Here is an 8,309-nt window from a genome sequence, read left to right as displayed (position 1 = left end):
TGTGCCTTCTAAATGGGAATTCCTCTAATGTGCTACACTCTTTACTGACGTCTATTAGAGATAATGGCTTTTCTACAGGAAAGTCATTTCTTACGTAAGTATTGGGGCAACCTGAGTACGAGCGCACTCTGCATTGTTGCCAGATGTATCGGCGATGGCGTCATCCAAGATGGAAACATGTAGACTTGGCAACAGTGCATGACATCATCCAAGATGGCGGCTGTGGCGTCATTCAAGATGGCGGATTTTGATGGGAAGTTTGAATTTTGGCAGGAGAAGGTCAACTGGGCTACCTCCACTAACATAGCCCCCTCCCCCAGAAAAATGGCGGGAAGTTCAAATTCCAACAGGATAGTACATCACACCACAGTTATCTATACTAACATAAGAAAATCGCGGGAAAATAGGTCACTGGGGCTACCCACACTAACCTAAGTCACCCGACCGACACTTCATTCTATGAAATGGCGGCAAGTTTGCATTTTGGCAGTAAACAAAGGTCAATTCATGTATCTCTACTAAGCTAAGAAAATGGCGCGAAAGAAAGGACACTTGGACTAAAGCCCGTATTGCACGATGCACGAAAGTGTACACCTATGCACCAGCGCCCCTAGCGTGCATACCTGTAACTACATACTGGATCACAGCCGACCTATTACACCGTCCACGCGGGATATACCTAGTGCGCATGCGCAGCAGCAGACGATGATATTCGCGAGCAGCATACGATACGCGCGCGGAAAGAAAACACAAGTGTGTGCTGTCTTGTAAAGTCATCCGTTCTGCCGCGAGCAACTCAGGAGCAAGTGTATGATACACTGGATACTTTCAAATTATTTCTGTGAGCTCAAGGTTCGTATTTAATAAGAAATTGTTTCCTTTACCATTATTTACTAAGTAATTGTTTTCTCTTATGTAGGTTGCTACTGTTCTGAATTACAGACTCACTATTTTTATGTTACGACACTTGATTACACTGGTATATGTATATCGAAATTTACATTTATACAGCATATTACAAATGGAAGATCCACTTGTTTTTGAAGCTATTGCCCTGGCAGTGGCAGTAAATCTTCAGATTAGGACAGAATGGCGATGAAAACGAAAAGCCAGGCGTTGTTGGGTTCAACCCTGGTTGAAAAGAAGGGACGAAGGCAGGGGAATGTATTCACTTTTAATGAAAGAACTGAGGCCCGAAGATCCGCAAGAATTTCGGAACTTCGTTAGGATGGACATGGCCTCTTTCGAGAAGCTGCTGTCTATGATAGAAGATAGAATCAAAAAGTGTGACACAGTCATGAGGTAGGCTATCTCACCTTCTAGAAGGTAAGAATTGTATGTTTATACGTTTTGCGATCATACCAACCAAGATGTCTCATACAATTTCGTTACATGCCCTGTTACGTTGCAGGCTGGCTGTAACAATGCGGTTCCTGGCGACTGGGAAATCTTTTAAGAGTCTGGCTTTCAGCCACAGAATTGCACAGCCTACCATTTCAAAAGTTATTGTGGATGTATGCACTGCAATTTGCGAAACTTTAAAGGACCAATACTTAAAGGTAAATTTGTGTTATTTTTTCGAGTTTGGAAGATATACATGTGTGTATTTATACAGGGTGTTTCAAAAATGACCGGTATATTTGAAACGGCAATAAAAACTAAACGAGCAGCGATAGAAATACACCGTTTGTTGCAATATGCTTGGGACGACAGTATATTTTCAGGCAGACAAACTTTCGAAATTACAGTAGTTACAATTTTCAACAACAGATGGCGCTGCGGTCTGGGAAACTCTATAGTACGATATTTTCCACATATCCACCAAGCGTAGCAATAATATGGCGTAGTCTCTGTATGAAATTACCCGAAACCTTTGACAACGTGTCTGGTGGAATGGCTTCACATGCAGATCAGATGTATTGCTTCAGCTGTTCAATTGTTTCTGGATTCTGGCGGTACACCTGGTCTTTCAAGTGTCCCCACAGAAAGAAGTCACAGGGGTTCATGTCTGGCGAATAGGGAGGCCAATCCACGCCGCCTCCTGTATGTTTCGGATAGCCCAAAGCAATCACACGATCATCGAAATATTCATTCAGGAAATTAAAGACGTCGGCCGTGCGATGTGGCCGGGCACCATCTTGCATAAACCACGAGGTGTTCGCAGTGTCGTCTAAGGCAGTTTGTACCGCCACAAATTCACGAAGAATGTCCAGATAGCGTGATGCAGTAATCGTTTCGGATCTGAAAAATGGGCCAATGATTCCTTTGGAAGAAATGGCGGCCCAGACCAGTACTTTTTGAGGATGCAGGGACGATGGGACTGCAACATGGGGCTTTTCGGTTCCCCATATGCTCCAGTTCTGTTTATTGACGAAGCCGTCCAGGTAAAATTAAGCTTCATCAGTAAACCAAATGCTGCCCACATGCATATCGCCGTCATCAATCCTGTGCACTATATCGTTATTGAATGTCTGTCGTGCAGCAATGGTAGCGGCGCTGAGGGGTTGCCGCGTTTGAATTTTGTATGGATAGAGGTGTAAACTCTGGCGCATGAGACGATACGTGGACGTTGGCGTCATTTGGACCGCAGCTGCAACACGGCGAACGGAAACCCGAGGCCGCTGTTGGATCACCTGCTGCACTAGCTGCGCGGTGCCCTCTGTGGTTGCCGTACGCGGTCGCCCTACCTTTCCAGCACGTTCATCCGTCACGTTCCCAGTCCGTTGAAATTTTTCAAACAGATCCTTTATTGTATCGCTTTTCGGTCCTTTGGTTACATTAAACCTCCGTTGAAAACTTCGTCTTGTTGCAATAACACTGTGTTCTAGGCGGTGGAATTCCAACACCAGAAAAATCCTCTGTTCTAAGGAATAAACCATGTTGTCTACAGCACACTTGCACGTTGTGAACAGCACACGCTTACAGCAGAAAGACGACGTACAGAATGGCTCACCCACAGACTGCGTTGTCTTCTATATCTTTCACATCACTTGCAGCGCCATCTGTTGTTGAAAATTGTAACTACTGTAATTTCGAAAGTTTGTCCGCCTGAAAATGTACTGTTGTCTCAAGCATATTGCAACAAACGGTGTATTTCTATCGCTGCTCGTTTAGTTTTTATTGCCGTTTCAAATATACCGGTCATTTTTGAAACACCCTGTATGTGCCATTCAGACAGTAATTAAGTATATAACATTACAGGCACCATCAACAGAAGAAGAGTGGAATAAAATTGCCAAAGAATTTGATGAACTGTGGCAGTTCCCAAACTGCATTGGTAAGCCACAGAATTAAGTTCCATAATATGGAGAAAATCTGACAATAATGAAATGTATTTAAAATGCTTTTAATGAAGTACATCAGACTCAGCTTTAGGCAGTTTTTTTATCTCCCACACTGCAAGTCTATGTACTGCTATATAAAACTACTTACTTTTATTTTCAGGTGCAATGGATGGGAAACACATAGCATTTGCCCCACCACGAACTGCTGGCTCAACATACTTCAATTATAAAACATTCCACAGTGTTGTTTTACTAGCTATTGTGGACACTAGGTACCGATTCTCTTTGATTGACATTGGGTGCAATGTAAGAGTGAGTGATGGTGGGGTGTATGCAAACAGCCTGATCAGCAGTGCACTTCGGGAAAACTGGTTGAAGGTACCACAGCAAAAATCACTTCCTGGCACAAACATTGAAGTGCCATATGTGATTCTTGCTGATGATGCCTTTCACCTGGAGCCATATATCATGAAACCCTACAGAGACTGCCAGAACCAGAAGTCCAAACAGATTTTTAACTACAGATTGTCAAGAGGAAGGCGAGTAGTGGAAAACACTTTCGGAATTCTGGCCAACCGCTTCAGAGTTCTTCTCAGTACAATTCGACTACCTGTTGAGAAAGTGGAATTAATTGTTCAGACTTTATGCATACTGCACAACTACTTGATTGAAGAGGCAGACACCACATATCTGACAGCTGCTGATACAGAAAACACAGACTTGTGCACCATAAACAATGGTTCCTGGTGAGGAGAGAAATCTCTCTCTAGCATACCCCAGCAGAGTGGAAATAGCTTTGTAGAGAAGCAATTGAAATATATAAACATAGGGATAATTTTAATCGGAAAGAAGAGACCATGAAACTTAGTGATATTTGGACAGTAGCATTACAGAATTGCTAGACAGTTTTATCCGTGACGAGATTACGATCGATAGTTAAGTTTTATCTCTGACAAAGATTATCTCTGCATATCACGTGTAACTCTGGCCACGCCCACTTTCTACGATATATAAATCGCTCTCAGACGTCCGACCCGTCAGTCGGTAAGACTCACCGGAGGAGATACACCCCTCTGAAGATGTCCAGCGCAGCTCTGGACGAAACGTTAGGAGCTGAAGAGTTTCATGGACCACGACCTTACATCCCGGAAGGTTTATCAGAAGATAGTTGATGTGTTATTCACTTGTTGCAATTACTATTTACAACTTTTATTTAAATGTTGGTATATACTTACATAAGAGTCATTGACAGTGGTCGTGCTACATGGATTTGATGAAAGTGACTGTGATATCTGAAATATTAAACGCCCATGTTAGTCTATAGCAGATTGTGAACCGCTCATAACACTGAAAAATACGAATACACATGGTAGTATTAAAGCGTAATTTGTTTTCCAAAATACCATTCACTAATATAAGCATATATACTACTTGCGCTGCAATATCCATCTACAACCTGAAATCAGAATAAGCTGTCTTGCAGAAAGCAGAATTCCTACAAAGGAAGGCAACAAAATGTTCGTACTTACCATACGGCTTGGGATATTTGTCACTGTTTTCCTCGGTGTCACGTAGTCCTTCAAAAACTTCAAAGCATTGAACCACCACACAGCAGGCACGCAAATTTCGCTTGCCCCTGCACCACTATGCTCACTGGCTCTAATTTTTTTTAGCTCTCCACATAAGTGCGACCGCAGTGACATGAATTGAGTTTTGCAGTCCTCATCTGCTGCGTTGGGCAAAACTGCGCGAACTTTACTGCCTATCACCGCCAGTTTCTCTTTCCTGGAATTCTGAAATAAAGCAAGAGATGCAATGAAATCAAACATGAAATTTCGTAAGCTAAGGCATTGATATACGAATCGAAAATCATCGTGTAACATAATATGCATATTACTCAGAATTAAACGATGCCGACGTACCTTATTATGATATAGCGGGTCCTGCGGGTTGTACATACACTTTTCTTCGCTGTACACCTGAATGAGGATGCTTAAAGCCTGTTTGTTCCATTCCATTTCTAGAATATGAAGCAATAAACAGAAAAAGAAGCGTTCACAAACAGCTAGTATAAAAGAAAGTCAACTGGGAAAAAAAATACTATTTTTTACTGCATTTATGAAAACATACTTACTGAAAAAATGCGGTAAATCTCCAATACGAAAAACTGTAATTTGCCTCTACACACCCAACCATAAACAAACAACAAGCAGAAAGCACTGTGGTACCCGCTTCTTCGCATGCACAAGTTTCGCAGCCTAGTGCGCATGCATGGGTTGATGGGAATTTAGAACTGCTCTCTATTCCGGCGCGCGGATAATGTGTCTGCTAATTTTCGTAGTTTCACCCGTTCTACCACTAGATGGCTGTCGCGACGGACCAGTACCATTCCTGGTGGACCGTCGTGTAATACCGGCTTAACCCCAGTCACCCGACCGCCACCTCCTCCTAAGGATTCATGGGAAAAGGACTCAACCAGTGCTGGACATAAGTCTTTATTCTGCATGCACCAGTCTATGTTTAAGCAATTTCATGCAGCACAGCCATCCAGTGTGTTCACCATGAGGTCTGGACTCCAACTGGCTTAGTACACAGTACCACCACCAGAGGGTACTCTCATCTGTTACGTAACCCAAAATGGCAGGAAACAGTGTGTTCGCCACGAGGTCTGGACTAAAACTGGCCTAGTACACAGTGCCACAACCAGAGGCCGCTGTCGCAAAGATGGCGGCCATGACATCAGGTTATGACGCAAGTACCATTAACCAAGATGGCGGCAAACAGGGTGCTCACCACAAGGCCTAGTACATATTGACACAACCAGAGAGCGCTAACGTGGACTTGGAATGAATTTTCGCGAATGCCAAGCCCACATGCACTTGGAAGGAAATTGTTAAAGTCTCCACCACGATCCTCAACCGACGGCCACATCCCCTTACCAAAGCATGTTGGCAGGCTAATGGGTACTAGCATGTTCTAACATGCACTAACGTGTACTAATGTGCACAGCGCATGACGTCATCCAAGATGGCGGCTGTGACATCAGTTGATGACGGAAATGATACACCCTCCTGGAGGGAGGTTTGAATTTTAGCTGGAACATATGTCAATTGCGTTATCTCTGCTACCCTAAGAAAATGGCGCAAAATAAAGGACACTTGGACTACCTCCACTAACCTAAGTCAACCAAACGCCACCTCCTCCTAGGGATTTGTGAGAGAGGGGCTCAGCCTGCACTGGGCTGGTGGAGAGAGGAAGGAGTGCACTTTATTTATTTTGGAACAATTTATTTAGTGATGGAGTATATTTATTACACTGAAACGAAACATGTTTTGACATGCTTGGGGTCATGTCACACAGCCTACAGAAATGTGAACCACTAAAAGACTCTGCAAACATCCTTGCTAATCATCAACTGTCGAAATCACGCACCAGTCTTTATTTAAACAATTTGAGCCTTACCGCCATCCGGTGTGTTTACCACGAGGTCCAGAGCCCAACTGACCAAGTGCACAGCACCACCACCAGACCTCACTATCATCCCTCTCATCTGTTTGACCGCTTTCTCTCTATCTCATTCTAACGGGACACCTACGATGCGTGGATACCAACATCACAGATCATGCTATTCCACCGTTATGACGTGTGTGTGTGACGCACATACAGACGTCACAGAGGCTATACAAAAAACTGCTATACAGAAACTGTTCCACCGCTCCTAAATAATTCACTACACTGATGTGCACACACGAAATCGTAAACCGTCCAAATAATGCATAGCACAGCCTACAGACCCGCTCATCAAATAATCAAACAGAAGTACGCAAGCGGCTGGCCATGGTGGTCTAGCGGTTCTAGGCGCTCAGTCTGGAACCGCACGACTGCTACGGTCGCAGGTTCGAATCCTGCCTCAGGTATGGATGTGTGTGATGTCCTTAGGTTAGTTCGGTTTAAGTAGTTCTAAGTTCTAGGGGACTGATGACCACAGATGTTAAGTCCCGTAGTGCTCAGAGCCATTTGAACCATTTTTGAAGTGCGCAAGCACTGTCTGCCACCCCATGTCCACTAGACCACACAGGAAGTTAATGGCAGCCACCGTGAAGTGACACGGCTGTCAGCTGTCAAACCGCACACTCGCCCCTTTCATACATGACACCTGAGAAATTCCTTGCAAAATATGTGATCACTTAGGCGCCAGACATAGGTAAATTTTGACCCTATTTTCGAGTATACAGCCACTCTTATACTGACGTCACAGAACTCCAAAGCGCACTCATGCAGCCCCCATACGCAAGACACCTCTGAGCAGCATGTGTCTTTACCGGTGATGACAGAGTAGCTACAAACCTTTGCTAATGCATCTAACGAGGTTCTCAATCCAATACATGTGTCTCATGACTATGTAAAAAATAAGAACCGAGTCGACCTGGCAGAAATTGTTTAGAGTCACAGAAATAGTTAACCCTCGCTTTCTTGATGTCTCAGATTGTATGCACGAAAATTCTTGCCTAAAATAAACTGTTTACGAAAATAATGTTGAATAACGTCGAATGCATTCTTCCTCACGGACCTAACGTGGTACCCACTCCATCATGTGTTACCCTTCCTGCTTTCAACACACACAAACATCCGCTCGTCTTTGTAGAGGCTCCTATATACCAGCACAAAAGATGTGAATGAATCGAGCATTATGATTGGCTCTTATAGAATTTACCCGCCGAATTACAGATGCCTCCGGTATCGAAGCAATATTCATCTTTTCTTTCTTTCTGCAAACGGGACTTTCAGCGGTAAAATTATTTTGCAGAGATCGCTAAATTGCACTCACTGTTAAACCCGCAAAGTTGTCTGCAGAACATCATATACATATGAGACTCACTAGAATATTGGAAACCAGGATTATATTTACCAATCTACCTACAATTAAAGATTATTACGATTGCCGCAACAGTCTGACACCAATCATTGTACACATAATTTCTGCTCTTGACAGTTGTGCTTTTGGAACGAATCTCAGAATCTATA

The 8,309-nt window shown here is 43.5% G+C and overlaps 1 long non-coding RNA gene across 1 annotated transcript; it reads left to right on the top strand.

The window, feature by feature from the left end:
* The first annotated feature begins 1,507 nt into the window (after positions 1–1,507).
* LOC124555330 lies at positions 1,508–3,532 on the top strand. The gene is made up of 3 exons (XR_006968544.1): positions 1,508–1,559; positions 3,202–3,277; positions 3,445–3,532. It is a non-coding gene; the product is annotated as an uncharacterized LOC124555330 (long non-coding RNA).
* Positions 3,533–8,309: the final 4,777 nt, after the last annotated feature.

Source organism: Schistocerca americana, chromosome X (genome assembly GCF_021461395.2).
Source record: "Schistocerca americana isolate TAMUIC-IGC-003095 chromosome X, iqSchAmer2.1, whole genome shotgun sequence".
Lineage (NCBI taxonomy): Eukaryota > Metazoa > Arthropoda > Insecta > Orthoptera > Acrididae > Schistocerca > Schistocerca americana.
Note: the sequence above shows the minus strand (reverse complement) of the source record. Positions and strands in the feature narration are given on the sequence as shown.